The sequence below is a fragment of the Manis javanica genome, chromosome 16 (assembly GCF_040802235.1).
Source record: "Manis javanica isolate MJ-LG chromosome 16, MJ_LKY, whole genome shotgun sequence".
Taxonomy (NCBI): domain Eukaryota; kingdom Metazoa; phylum Chordata; class Mammalia; order Pholidota; family Manidae; genus Manis; species Manis javanica.
In genome coordinates, this window is record NC_133171.1 from 29779155 (window position 1) to 29793233 (window position 14079).

At 32.6% G+C, this 14079-nt stretch overlaps 1 long non-coding RNA gene across 1 annotated transcript in view; it reads right to left on the bottom strand.

Annotated features, from left to right (window-relative positions):
* The window catches only part of LOC118971372 (uncharacterized), a 376061-nt gene that overhangs the window by 169293 nt on the left and 192689 nt on the right, over window positions 1-14079 (bottom strand). The window contains exon 4 of the long non-coding RNA XR_005059781.2: window positions 1014-1090. This is a non-coding gene — a long non-coding RNA (uncharacterized lncRNA). The remainder of the gene's footprint in view (window positions 1-1013; window positions 1091-14079) is intronic.

The following is a 14079-nucleotide window of genomic DNA, read 5'->3' on the forward strand; positions in this document are numbered from 1 at the left end:
GTTCTTTTTATACTAAGTGTTTAAAAGATCAAAACAATTTAACAATTGATCAAGGTTTATATAATATGAAACTGAGTGCATCACACACATTTTATATCATTGTTCATTAATTCTAAATAAGCTATGTTCAAATATATAATTCAATGGTGTACAGATTTTTACAATGAAATATGTATAGAGAAATCAAAGGTTCTTTTTGCACAGACTGAGAATTAACACATATTTTATGGAAATCATGTTTTTGGAAAAAATAATTTTCTTCCAATAAATGATTCAACTTCTAAACATAATTAAGTACAAAAAATGTACATTAATATAATTTCTAAATTTCTAGTAAAAATTTAAATTTCTAGTTTAATATTATATAAAGAATTAATCCATATATTTTGAAGCAGAAGTGAATGTGTTCTAAATCTAGTTTAAAATATGCTCATTGAGAGGCAGGTGTATCTGGCAGCGGACTGCTTGGGCTAACATACCTGGATCTTGAGCGACACTGTTCATTATACAGAAAATGTCAACCTCAGGAGAGTAATGGCTACGTTATTGCAGGGGTGAGAAAATTCTAAATAAAATATAGCAATTGGGGCCAAGCACAGACCCTCTATGGACATTTAAACTCATGTTGAAATGCAGTAAGATAATGTTAAAGGGCCCAAGAGATCAAAACGATTGTGAAGCATTGTAACACAAGGTAGCCAGCACCGTTGGAGCACTCACACAAAAGGTGAAGTAAAAATGTGTGCATGTATGTACAGAGGTATACACACATACACACACATGTAAAATGAAGTTTTGGCTTAACTAATCCACAGCCAGTCTGCTTGCAATGGTGGTGATTCCATTTTCCTGGTATGAGTAAGACACCAGGTCCGGGGATGCCAATCATGGCTGCCAGTATTGGCTTGTGGTAGCGAAGCGAGTGTCTCCTGCACCCTCAGAGGCCAAAAGGGGCCTTGAAGGCAGATATAAACTCAAGTAATTACAGCCAAATAGGAGGAAATACCACCTACCAGATGGTAGCTGAGAATTCTTGCTCATGTAAAAACATCTATGGACCCCTGAAAATAATTCGGAGATCTCAGCGTTCCTATAATAGAGAATAGAGAGGAGAGAGTGAAAATCAGAGCTTTAATTGTGAATATACAAGCTGATGAGATCACTGCCATGTGTTTGGAGAAGGTGTATCAATATTAAGTATATTTAATTAATGAAGTCATAATTAGTAATGTAATTGGTTGAATAATTACATATGTAATTGCATAATAACTACTATTCTTTTACTTTATTAATTTATTTTTCACCTTTTCTGTTTTAATATACAAACAGGGACAGGAGATGATATAATCCTTTAGAGTTGGAAATATGACCTTTGTAATAGTTAAATGTCTTGAAATGTTACACTCTTAGTTAGGTTTGGAGAGACAATTTTCCTCACTTAGATGTGTAGACAATGAAATACATTCTGTTCAGATTATATCTGAACAGAAACCAGAGATGAGGGTGGACAAAATGAATCCTCTGACAATTTGTAGCTAAGGGACTATATTTAATATAGATTTGGTATTTAAATTCACAATACCCCTGTGACATAGGAACTAAAATTAAAAATTATCCTTAGAGAAGTAAATGACAATCCTGAGTATGGAGAGGAGAGAGAATTCATTGTAGGGGAAAACACACTTAAATCAAGCTGCACAGGATTCCCAAGAAAAACACTGGTGAAAATCAGATTTGATCCAACATTAAAAAATACACTAGGAAAATATTTATGACAAGCAATGTTTGAAGGGTAAACATATTGTAGGGTTTTAGATAACAAAACAGACTGATGGACTCTATGAAATAAATAGGAAAAAATGTTTTTTGCTTAAAAAAATTGAGACCATAATAGAAACAAGGCATTATGAAAAAAACAGAAAAAATGGAAAGAAAAGTTACCAATTAACACAAAATTACATAAATAGAAATTATGTCATTCTTGTTTAGGAGATAGATTCAATAACCTAATGATGTTAACATTCCTTAGGTTGATTAATAAATACAATCTATTCCAGTAAAAATATTAAAGCATTTTTTTCTAGACAGGTTGATTTTCATGTTCTATGGAAAAATATGTTAATAAAGATAAGAAGAAAACATTTCTTAGTAATAAGAACTCTGAGTAATCATAAGCTGTATCTGATAAGGGAATATAGAATAAAGCCTCAATAAATAAGTAGTGTCGTATTGGTTTATGAATAGATAGACTAGTACAGAAGAAAAAGAAAGTTTGGAAATAGATCCAAATACCACTAGCAATAGAGCATTTTAATGGAGTCAGCATCTAGTGTGCGAAAAAGTGAGAAACATTTAACAAATATGCTGCAGAATAATACATAAGAAAGCATTTTGTAAAATATGAAACTTTATAAAATTATTAATGAGTTCCGGCTTTACAAAAATAACCCTCTAAGTATAACCATTACAAATCAATTAAAATACAAATCATTCAACTTTTTTATTGCTGTGTTAATCATAACAGCAGGGAATGGAGCCAAATATTTTTTATCCAGATTTTTTTAATTTCTAGAAATAAACCTGATTTTGACTCTGATTTTGCTAAAACAGTGGAAACATCAACAATTTACAGTGTACACTAACTACAGAAGCTTCCAATCATCAACTGTGAAAAGCAGTCAGTTGTACTAGATTTATGAGGTTAGTGTTTTAATAAGCAATTGTTCATTTTTGCACACAGTTTGAACAATAATATTTCAAGTGACTAAAATTCATATTGGCTTGGTGTTGCTTCTAATTGCATTTTAATGCTTCTGTTAATACATTATTTACAAAACCAGCTCTTGTACTAATAAATTTTACATAGATAATTTAGTATCTCTTTTTTCTGTTTTTCTTTTATCAATCATTCCTATCTTTCTGGCATTATTTGAATTTTGTGTTATTGCTCCAATGTATTTTCATTCTTCTAGTCTCTCGAGTTTGTTTTCTATTTAACTTGTAAAAATCAAGCTTTGTTCACTGATATTGTGAGGACTATACCACAAAGAATATTTCTAAGAGAATATACTGTATTACCAATTTACTTGCAAATAGTGTCTGTTAAAGTGCAGGAGTTAGAAAAACAACCAGTTTGAATTCCTTCCTTTGGTAAAACATCGGAATAAGAACAATGACTAAGAAAACAGCCATAACTGTAAAAACAAATGCTTCCACATATTCGATTAACTAGAATTTCACAAAGGTTTAGAAATCCAAAATTAGAGTTTGAACTTTCTCAGAAAATAGATACAAATATTGGTTTCTATAATCTAGTGGTAAAATCCTATGTCGGCATGTCATAACTGACAAACATCTGCAGTTCTGAGCATTCAGGGTTATGAACAAATGCCTTAAAAGCCACTTAAGAAAAGATATATTCAAATGTGTATGCTGTCGGTCTTTAGCCCTAAGAGAAATGGCATTCATTGAGGTCAATCAGCCATTTAAAGCTTGGTTCAAGCTTCCAAGTTTATTTAATTTGTAATACATTTATAATTTTTCCTTGCCATGCTTCCCTCACAAGTCATGTTAGAATAGCTGTACATTGAAGGAGTACTGGGTATTTAAATTAAAGAAAGATGTGAAATGATAATAATACAGTATAATTATCATTATGAGGGTCATTTTTAAATCATCTTGAAATTCAAACATCATTCAAAATGCATTTCAAAAATCAATCCCTTGAATTTCCTTTTTTGCATCAAAATGATACTAGAACCTAAGGAGAGAGAAATCAGCCTGTGAGACCCTTTTGAATCCAGTTTACTATATTAATGGCACTGGTGTAAAGTCATACTTCAGGCTTGTGGTTTGAATTACTAAAATAATTAGGTTCAATATAAATGTGCTTCTTACATTTCCCACCGTCTCCCATTCTTCAAGACCCAACACCAACTCATTTCCACTCATTATTTTACCCGAATGTGGCTGCACATGGGGTCCTATTTCAGCTGCCAGAATTTTATCTGTACTTAGTAAGAGTCACCTAAGCAGGATGAAAAGTAAGTTGATTAACAAAAACTAGATAGCTGAGATTATGCCTTTATAGGAAATATGGGGACTTTGGGCAAAGCAATCAAAACTGTAATTGCTTTTCCAACTTGTAGAAAGGGCTATTTTTTAATGAAGCCATATTTGTCAGCATTAGCCTTCTGAATCATCTTCACTCACAGGTAGTATTTTTTCAATACCTGTCCTAACTTGCTTGATTTTTAATATGCTTTACGGTTACATTTTCTCATGTTTCAATTTCCATAGGCTCTGTAAATCATTTGTAAAACTGCCTAGTCTGTGTTTTAAGAAATACTGTTTCTGGTTCTGTCTTCTAGATACTTATTGAGAATGTGAAACATACATATGTATTAATTTTTCATGTGTGTGTGTATAAAGCAAATAGCACGTGATTTCTCCCTCCCCTGAATAAATGAATAAATGCGAAGCACCTCCTATGCTATAGCTCCTGCTCTGGGTTCTGATTATTCGCCTCTGAACACAGCAAATCTATTGCCTTCTCTCATGGATCTTTTGTCTAGTGTGGGAAACAGACCTTAAACAAAAAAACATGTAATATAATGTCACGTAGAGGATGTTCTATGGGAAAAAAGAGAGCTCAGTAGGGATGTCAAATTTAGCTATTAAAGATAGACATCAAATTATTTGAATTTCAGATAAAGTCATGATTTTTTTGTTTGAGTAGGCCCCCTGACATACAAATCCATCATAATATAATTTAGACACCCTTATGCTACAAAAGATTCATTATTTATCTAAACCTCAAATTAAAGTAGGTGTCCCTCTTTTATCTGGCAATGTTAGTTCTAGAAGATGCTATTTAAGAAAAAGGGTCTCAGAAGACTTTCTGAGGAGAGGACATCTGAACAGAAACCTAAATGAAGCAGATATGTGCAAAAAAATCCTGAGAGAATAATCCAAGCAAAGGGAACAGTATGTGTGAAGCTCCTGAAATGAAAAGTCACTGCTGGGTTTGAGGAGAAACAAGGAAGCCAGCATAGGTGGCATGGAGGGAACCCGCAGGAGGATGGTATTAAGTGGGCCGGGTAACACTTGGGTCTTTATTCTAGATTTCATAGGAAGCTATTGGGTTGCTGAGAAACCAGGGAGTGGTATTATTACTCTGGCTCTTATATGAAGAACAGACTGGAGGGTTATGAAAGTAGGGGTATGGAGAGGAATTCAAAGGCTGTTGTAATGATCTGAGATTAATGTGGTGCTAGAGGAAGAGGCAAGATATTGTACTGAGAATGCGCCTGTAGATCTTATAGGACGGGATGACTTGGGGTAGGACAGAGAGAGAACCAAGGATGACCCTACATGTCGGAATGAGCAGTGTGGTTTGAAGATGGTTCTGGTTACTGAGATGAGGAGGAACGGTGAGAGGCACCTCTCTTTCAGAACTAGCCCATAGTCAATACGACACGGTCTCCTGAAGAAGGTAGTACTAACTGACATGCTTCTCTCTATGAGAGTATTGAAAAATAACTGTGGGAGAGTAAAATCTGGTGTATTTGAATGAAAAGCTCATTATCTCCAGGTTCTGTGTGGTCTTCCCAAATCTAACAGTAATAAAGCAGTTGGCAGTAGTTACTAAGATTCATTTACATTTCTGCCTCCACCTCTGAATTGTGAGTTTTGAGAGGAAAGTATCATAATTTTCCACCTTAGTGTCCCCATTACTAAGCAGAGTGCCTAGTACATTCCATTAGTTTGAACAAGAGTAAATTGCAATTTCTATCTGTCAAAAAAGTGAAAGACTATCAGGCATTTCCTGAGGTTAACCTAAAATGAACTCAATCTGTGTCAGCTCAATAAATAAATTGTGTGACTGGAAGTTTGAAAGCAGTCAAATGTTTACAGAAAACTTCAAATTCACATCACAGAAATCGCCTTACAAATAAATCACCGCTTTGTTTTGTTTTCTGAATTTGTTGTAAAATATTATAATTAAATCTAATCAATACGTCTCATAAGTGCCTGGTTTATGGGGTAATGGGCACTAGGGAATATTTGTTCAGAGCAACAGGCACTGGAAAATATTTGGCTTATAAATCAAAAGAACAAAGTTTATCTCCAGCCTTTGATGGTGATTCCCTAGGAGAATCTTCCTTCTACAGAAAGTCACTATGTGTGGACGTAGCCTAATATAAATGGAAGAAAAGCTTGAGACCAAGCATATCAAGGCTTTATTTATGAAATGACACTAATCAATTATTCTAAAGGTAGAGTTCTGTCCATATGCTGGTAAGGTTGCATCACATATTCTGGAGAAAACAGATAAATCCCGTGTTAAAGAATTCAGATTTAGACTATCATATTTTGTCTCTGTGATGGTATTTCAAATCTTCTGTCTGTCCTTGTCTCTGAATCCTCTGACTTAACTTCCTTGGGCACTTACCTGTAGTATGAGCTTCTTGAACGTTCTGGCCTCTAACAATAGGAGGACAGTTCTAGCTGCCCTTTACGCTGTCATCTGATGCCAGCTATGCTGTGTCCAAGAAGAGAGCTGCAGAGGGCATGCCAATCTTCCCAACATAAAGCCAGGGCACACCGCAAAGCATCCACACACAGAAGGTGTAACCTCAAAATTCTGGATTTTCCTTTATAGAGTTTTCAAGGTAATATCCGTGCACACTTACGCTTTCTTTTGCCCTGATATCTTCAGTCTTAAGGCCACTGGATATCAGACTCCGGAAATCCTTAGAGTGATTACATTCTTGTCCTGCTGGGCTAGTAACTACCTCCCTCCCTCTTCTATATTTATAAACACTGGAACTAAAGAGAATCCACTTTGCATTATACTATTAAACATAGAGAGTTAATATACTACGTTCTTCATTTTTTTTTTAATTTTAACTTGATATCTCTGTAGATTTAGATGCATTTGTAACAAATAATATAGAGGGTTCCCATTCACTCACCTTTTTCCAATGGTAACATTTTACAAAGACCATTAGTGTAATTGGGATGATTACATTGATAATATCCTCAAATCTTATTCATATTTCACCAATTTTATATGTACTCATGTGTGTACCTTTATGAGTGTTCAGTCTATGCAGTTTTATGGTTTGTGCAAGTTCATTTCGTTACCACTACGGAGAAGATACAGAATAGTTTCATCACCACAAGGATCCTTCCTATTGGCCTTTTATAACCATACCCATGCCTCCCATCTCTGTGGTCTCACTTCTGGTAACCATTCATTTCTTCTCCATCTATATAATTTTGTCATTTTAGAAATGTTACAAAAATGAAAACATACAGTATGTAATGTTTAGGGACTTTTTCTTCACATAGGAAAATTCCCTTAAATTATACCCAAGTTCTTGCCTGTATCATAGTCATCCTTTTTTATTGCTGGTTATAAATCTAATGCCATTTGTTTGCTATTAAACCACTGAAGGACATCTCAGTTGTTTCCAGTTTTTTACTATTATTAATAAAGCATTATGAATGGTGTATACAGATGTTTGTGTGGACAAGAGTTTTCATTGCTCTGGGATAGAATCCCAAAAGTGCAATTGCTGTACAGTATAGTAATTGTTTATTTATTAATATAAGAAACTGCCTAAGTCCTCTTTTTGTTATTTTTTTCCAGCTTTGAGATATAATTGACATATAACATTGTGTAAGTTTGAGTTTACCCTGTAATGATTTGATATACATATGCTGTAAAATGATGCTACAATATGGTTAGTTAACACCTCCATCACTTCCCATAATTACCATTTGATTTCTGTGATGAAAACAATTAAGATTTACTCTCTTAGCAACTTTCAAGTATATAATACAGTATCATTAACTATAGTCTCCATGCTGTACATTAGATCCCCAGAACCTATATATACTCTAATGAGAATTTGTAACCTTTGACCAACATCTCCCAATTTCTCCTCCCAACCAGTCCCTGGTACCCACCATTCCAGACTGTATTTCTATGAGTTCAGCTTCTTTAGATTCCACATATAAGTGATATCATACAGTATTTGTCTTTCTTGGTCTATTTCACTTAGCATAATGCACCCAAGGTTCATCCATGTTGTCAAAAATGGCAAGATTTCCTTCTTTTTTTAAAGCTGAATATTATTGTATTGTATGTATGTATGCATATTTGTGTGTGTGTATGTATACCGCATCTTTATCCATTTGTCTATTGATGTCCACCTTAAGTTATTTCCATAGATTGGCTATTGGGAATAACAGAGTAATGAACACAGGACTGCATGTATCTCTTAGAGATCATGACTTCATTTTCTTTGGATATATATCCAGCACTGGAATTGTCAGATCATATGGTAATTCTATCTTTGACTTTTTGAGGAGTTACCGTACTGTTTTCCATAGTGATTGTACCGATTTACATTCCCTTCAATAGCACACAGGGTTCTCCCTTTCCTCCACACAATAAACACTACTTGTCTCTTGTCTTTTTGATAACAGCTGTCTTATGTATGAAATGATATCTCATTGCAGTTTTGATTTGCATTTCCTTGTTAATTGGTGATGTCAAACACTTTTTTATCTAGCTGTTGGCCATTTGAATGTCCTTTTGGAAAAATGTATATTTAAGTCCTTTGCCCATTTTTCATTGGATTGTTTGCTTTTTTTTTTCACTATTGAGCTTTATCAGTTATTTATATATTTTGGATATTTAACCCCCTTACAGATAGATGGTTTGTAAATACTTTCATTCTGTAGGTTGCCTTCTCAGTTTGTTTATTGTTCCTTTTACTCTGCAGGAACATTTTAGTTTGATGTAATCCCAGTTATTTGTTTTTACTTTTACTGCTTATGCTTTGGTGTCATATCCAAGGAATCATTTACAAGACTAAAATCAAGGAATTTTTTCCCTGATTTTTTATGAGAGTTTTACAGTTCCATGTCTTATGCTTAAGTCTTTAATTCATTTCAAGTCATTTTTGTGAGTGGTTTGAGATAGTACCCAATTAAATTCTTTTACATGTGGATATTTTTCCCAACATTTATTGAAGATACTATCCTATCTCCATTGTATGTCTCTGGCTCCTTTGTCAGATATTACTTCACTATATATGCAAGAGTATATTCCTCTGTTTGTGCTTCTCTTATATTTGTCTTTGTGCCTATTTTTATGCTACTAACTTAAAGCTAGTAACAAACTGTTTTACTTGCTATAGACTTGCAGCGTAATTGGAAATCAGGATGTATGATACCTCCAGCTTTGTTCTACTTTCTCAGGATGGCTCTTGCTTTTCTAGGTATTTTGAGGTTCCATATGAATTTTAGCATTTTTATTTTTACTTCTACGAGAAATGTCTTTGGAATTTTGATAGGGATTGCATTCAATCTATAGATGGCTTTGGGTAGTATGGACATTTTAAAAATAATTCTTGCAATCCATGAACACATGATAAGTTTCCATTTATTTATGTTTTTCTTCAATTTCTTTCAATAAATGCTTGTAGTTTTCAGTGTACAGATCTTTCACTTACTTGCTTAAATTATTCCTAAATATTTTATTGTTTTTATTACTATTACGAATAGGATTATTTTATTTCTTTTTTGGATAGTACATTGTTTGTATATAGAAATGCAATTGATTTCTACATGTTGATGTTATATACTGCAACCGTACTTAATTTGTTGATTATTTCTAACAGTTTTTAGTGAAGTCACTATTTTCCATATATAAGATCATATCATCTGCAGAAACACTTTCAGTTCTTCATTTCTGATTTGAATGCTATTTCTTCTTTCTTTCCCTCCCTCCCTCCCTAAGTAAAAATTTTCATCTATTTTTATAGGTGTGTACTGGTACTTCAGTATTTTTTTTTCCTTTTTTATTCTTTTTCCTGTGGTTAATGATGTTGGAAATATTTTCATATGCTCACTGGCCATATGTATATACTCTTCAGTGAAAGGTCTGTTTATGACTTTTGCTTTTTTTAAATTGGATTGTTTGTTGTTCATGAATTCTTTATATATTCTAGATATCAGCCCTTTGTATTATATGTGGTTTCCAAACATTTTCTTCTAATCTATAGTGTGTCTTTTCATCTTATTAAGGCTCATTACAGAAAAGAATTTTTAATTTTGATGTAGTCCAACTTGTCAGTTTTTTCTTTAATGAATTGTGCATTTGTTGTTAAGTCTAAGAACTCTGCCTACCCCAATCCCCTGAAGATTTTCTATGTATTTTTTCCGAAGGTTTTTTAATTTTACCTTTTACATTTAAATCTATAATTTATTTTTAGTTAAAAGTTAAAAGATTTAGGTTGAAACTCAGTTTTATGCCTATAAATATTCAATTCCTGCAGCATAAATTGTTGTATTTTTCCATTGAATTGCTTTTTATGCACTTTTGTCAAAAGACAGTTGGTCATATTTTTGTTGGTCTGTATCTAGACTTTGTAGACCTTGTATTTCAACTGTATTTTAGACCTTGATATTGGGTAGAGCAATTTATTCCACTTTATTCTTCTTTTTCAAGATAACTTTAGGTCTTTCAGTTTCTCTGCTTTTCTGTTAACATTTTACAATTCTCTATTCCTAAATTATGAAAGCTTTTACCAAGAATGGATATTGGGTTTTATCAAATGCTTGTTCTATATCAATTAATATGGTCTTAAGGTTTTCCTGCTTTAGTCTCTTGATATAATGGATTACACTGCCTGATTGTTGAATATTGAGCAAACTTACATACATGGAATAAATCCCACTTGTGAATATTGTATAATTATTTTCATACATTACCAAATTCTATTGCTAATTAAAAAAAATATATCATTTTTTATTCAAGTTTTGTTCTTGTTCAAAAGCTTTGGAAAATATATGATTGCCTTTTGTTTTGAATATTTTTCATTCATATTGCAGTAGTATTATTATTTCTGGAAACATAAAACACTGTGCTTTCCTCTATTGTCTAAGGTGAGTAAAGACACTTTTTCCCCACTGACTCTCGTTTGTCTCTTGGCCACTGTATTTATTTCTTGCCTTTTTAGTTAAATCGTTTCTTTCACTCAAATTACTTTTGATAAAGTTCCCTGGACATGTAAGATTATCCCATAAGTTAGAGGTAAAAATAAACAAAACCATGGATTAAAGCATATCAAGAGATAAATCTATTTGTCTTTAAATAATATTTTTCTCTTACTGGAAAATGTTTGCATCCATTATTAGGTGTCTGACTGTCAGTGGGATGGCCCAGAGAGAGTAAACGAATAGATGAGAAAGTATATGAGAAGAGACAGGATGGAATATGGATATTAATAGGCCAGAAATATATCTTTTTCTCATAGTCTCATGTGGCCTACAGGCAGTCTGCTATAACTTCGGGGCCAGACAAAATGCACAGAGATTTTCGATGTTGCTCTTAAAGTACCTCCATTTGCCTTAAGAAGTTCTGGCATCAATTCTTCAGTGAAGACTAAATATGTGCCATGTGTGAACTTTAAAAACAAACTACTTTTCAACACTTCAAGTGTATTAGAACTGTCTGAGCAATTTCTTAAAGTTCACCCTTAGATAACTCAAAATGACTTAATGGAATTTTACTAACCTTTCCAAATATTGTACCTTGAAGCTAAGTATAAGAATGAGAAATTTTGGCTTAAAAGGTACTATTTCAAGAAAAGTGTAAATGCTTAAGAGTAAGGGCTATAAAAACATGTTTTTCTTTTACAAACATAGCTACATATTTTCTTCCAGTAACATGACTATTGACAGATTCCAAATTTGTATCATTAAAGATTTTTATTATGTAAATACTTTATTTTCCTATTGTGAAACTTTTTTGAATGGTTTATAAAATGATAGCTCCCCATACAAGATTGACCATGGTTCAATGTAGTAACTGCCATTGCATACGTAAGTTAGCTATAATAGAATAATTATTAAGAATAATATTATTTAATTAGGATATATAAGTAACACAAATCTGATGAAATAATTTCTCATATTACTATACCAATAACTAGAAATATAGTCATGTTATAAATTTTTAATACCTCAAAAAGATACTACAAATTTTAAAAATCTTACATTCACATTTACTTGGAAATATACATTACGCAATCGAGTTATATTCAGCAAAGGCATAATCATTTCTCACTCATTAGTTGTTAAAAACTGGAGATACAAAAATGGAAAATGTTATTTTAGCATAGATATTTCCTTTTGTTCATTATTGTATTTTATCAAGAAATTTCCATAAGTTTGAACTTTATTTTTTAAGGCTTTTTTTCTTCCAGTGCACTTGAAAGAAAAACCTATGGAATATTTCATAAAGCATATTATTTGCTGGTCCCCGAAATGAAGAGAATCCAAAAAATATGATAACCAATAATAACAATTAGGGCATTCAGGCATGCATTATTTTAATTTTCACTGAAATAACTGAGTATTTTTAAATTATGGTTGTATCTTCAAAATCTGTTTAACTGGAAAACAATTAAGTAAATGCCAGGCCGATCTGATTTAAAATGTCTAGCATTGATTAAACATTTCAATTCCATAAATAATTCAAATTAAATATTTTATTTAATGAAAACTACAAATTTGGTGACACATTTAGACACATCTGTGTGATTTCCTAAAGTTCCTTCTCATATTGTGTTCAGTGTGTAAATTTTGATTCATACAGAATTTAAGGCAAATATTCTTTGCTGTCTAAGTCTCTATTTCATTGCTTCTCCCCTGATCCAGATCTACCTCTCAAACATCAGAAACATCAAAGCCAGCCTCCTGGCATTTAAACTCTTATTCATGAGCCATCTGTAAGCATCTTTCATGATGTTCCCTTCATCAAAGATCATTATTTCTGAATGAAGCACCTATTATTATTTCTTACTAAGGGATGTAGAGGGGCCAGAGGACTTTTTCCTTTCCTTTTTCCCCATCTGGCGAGCTAGTTGTTAAACAGTTACCAGCACATCATTGCTTATAGTTCTTCATTATCTGACAGTGAGGATAACACTAACAGTGAAGATAATTTAGGGTCTAAGTGTGTGCCATAATTTATTCATCCCTTATGATTTAGGAAAATGAATGTTATGATCTATAACCTTGTTTCCATTATACTGCTTTGTTAACTTTTCTCCCCAGTCCACGGCCCCTTCTATCCCTGTGTTCATCCTATATGCCGCCAGTTTGAAACATGAAATATTTAAATATACACAAATGTACACATACTGTGTCCTCTTTATTTATCTATCGCTTCCAAAATTTGTGATAAGCCCTTTGAAAATAATGATTTATAATTCTGTCTTCTGGAGTCAAGTATATAAATTATTTTGGTAAGCATGTTAATATTGATAACTAACATTTTAAGCAAATCATGATAAATTTTAATATTTTATAAAATTTGAATAGAATACGAATATAAAATATAGAATAAAAGAATAGAGATCCTGAAATATGTCTGTATACACAGCCTAGTGCATACACTAGAGAGAGCTGCAATTCAGTGACTGAAATAAGTTGTGTTTTAATCACTACTCTATCAGACACTAACATAAATGTTGAAGATAGAAGATATTCAGTTCTACTTTGTCTTTTGTAAATGAGAAATATTACTACATATGCAATAGGATGATTGTAAAGAAAAAATAGAAAATACATCTAGAGTTCCTATGTGCCAAAATATTACCTGGTGCTTGGTGGCTGCAAAATCATTGTCTCCATTCCTCTAACAATTATCAGTACAGTATATCAATCTTTCAACTAACATAAAAGATGCAATTGGAAAAATATCAGTCTTTCAAAGCTTTCTTAAAATACAAATTTCTACAAACATTTTCCAGTCTATGACACTTTATCTCTTTCACCATTCAGCTTTTGGTTATGTTAATAATAAGCCTGCCCATTTTCAGTCTCCATTTTCGCCATCTTACAAAGGCGTGAAAGGCTTCCAGTAAACCAACTCAAAAGAGGAAATAAGTAGAGACAACCTGTCATTATTGTGATCATAGAAATCTGGAAGTGATACTTAACAAAAACCGTGGCTGAGATATACCTATATGTTTCTAAAGACATGGACTTACA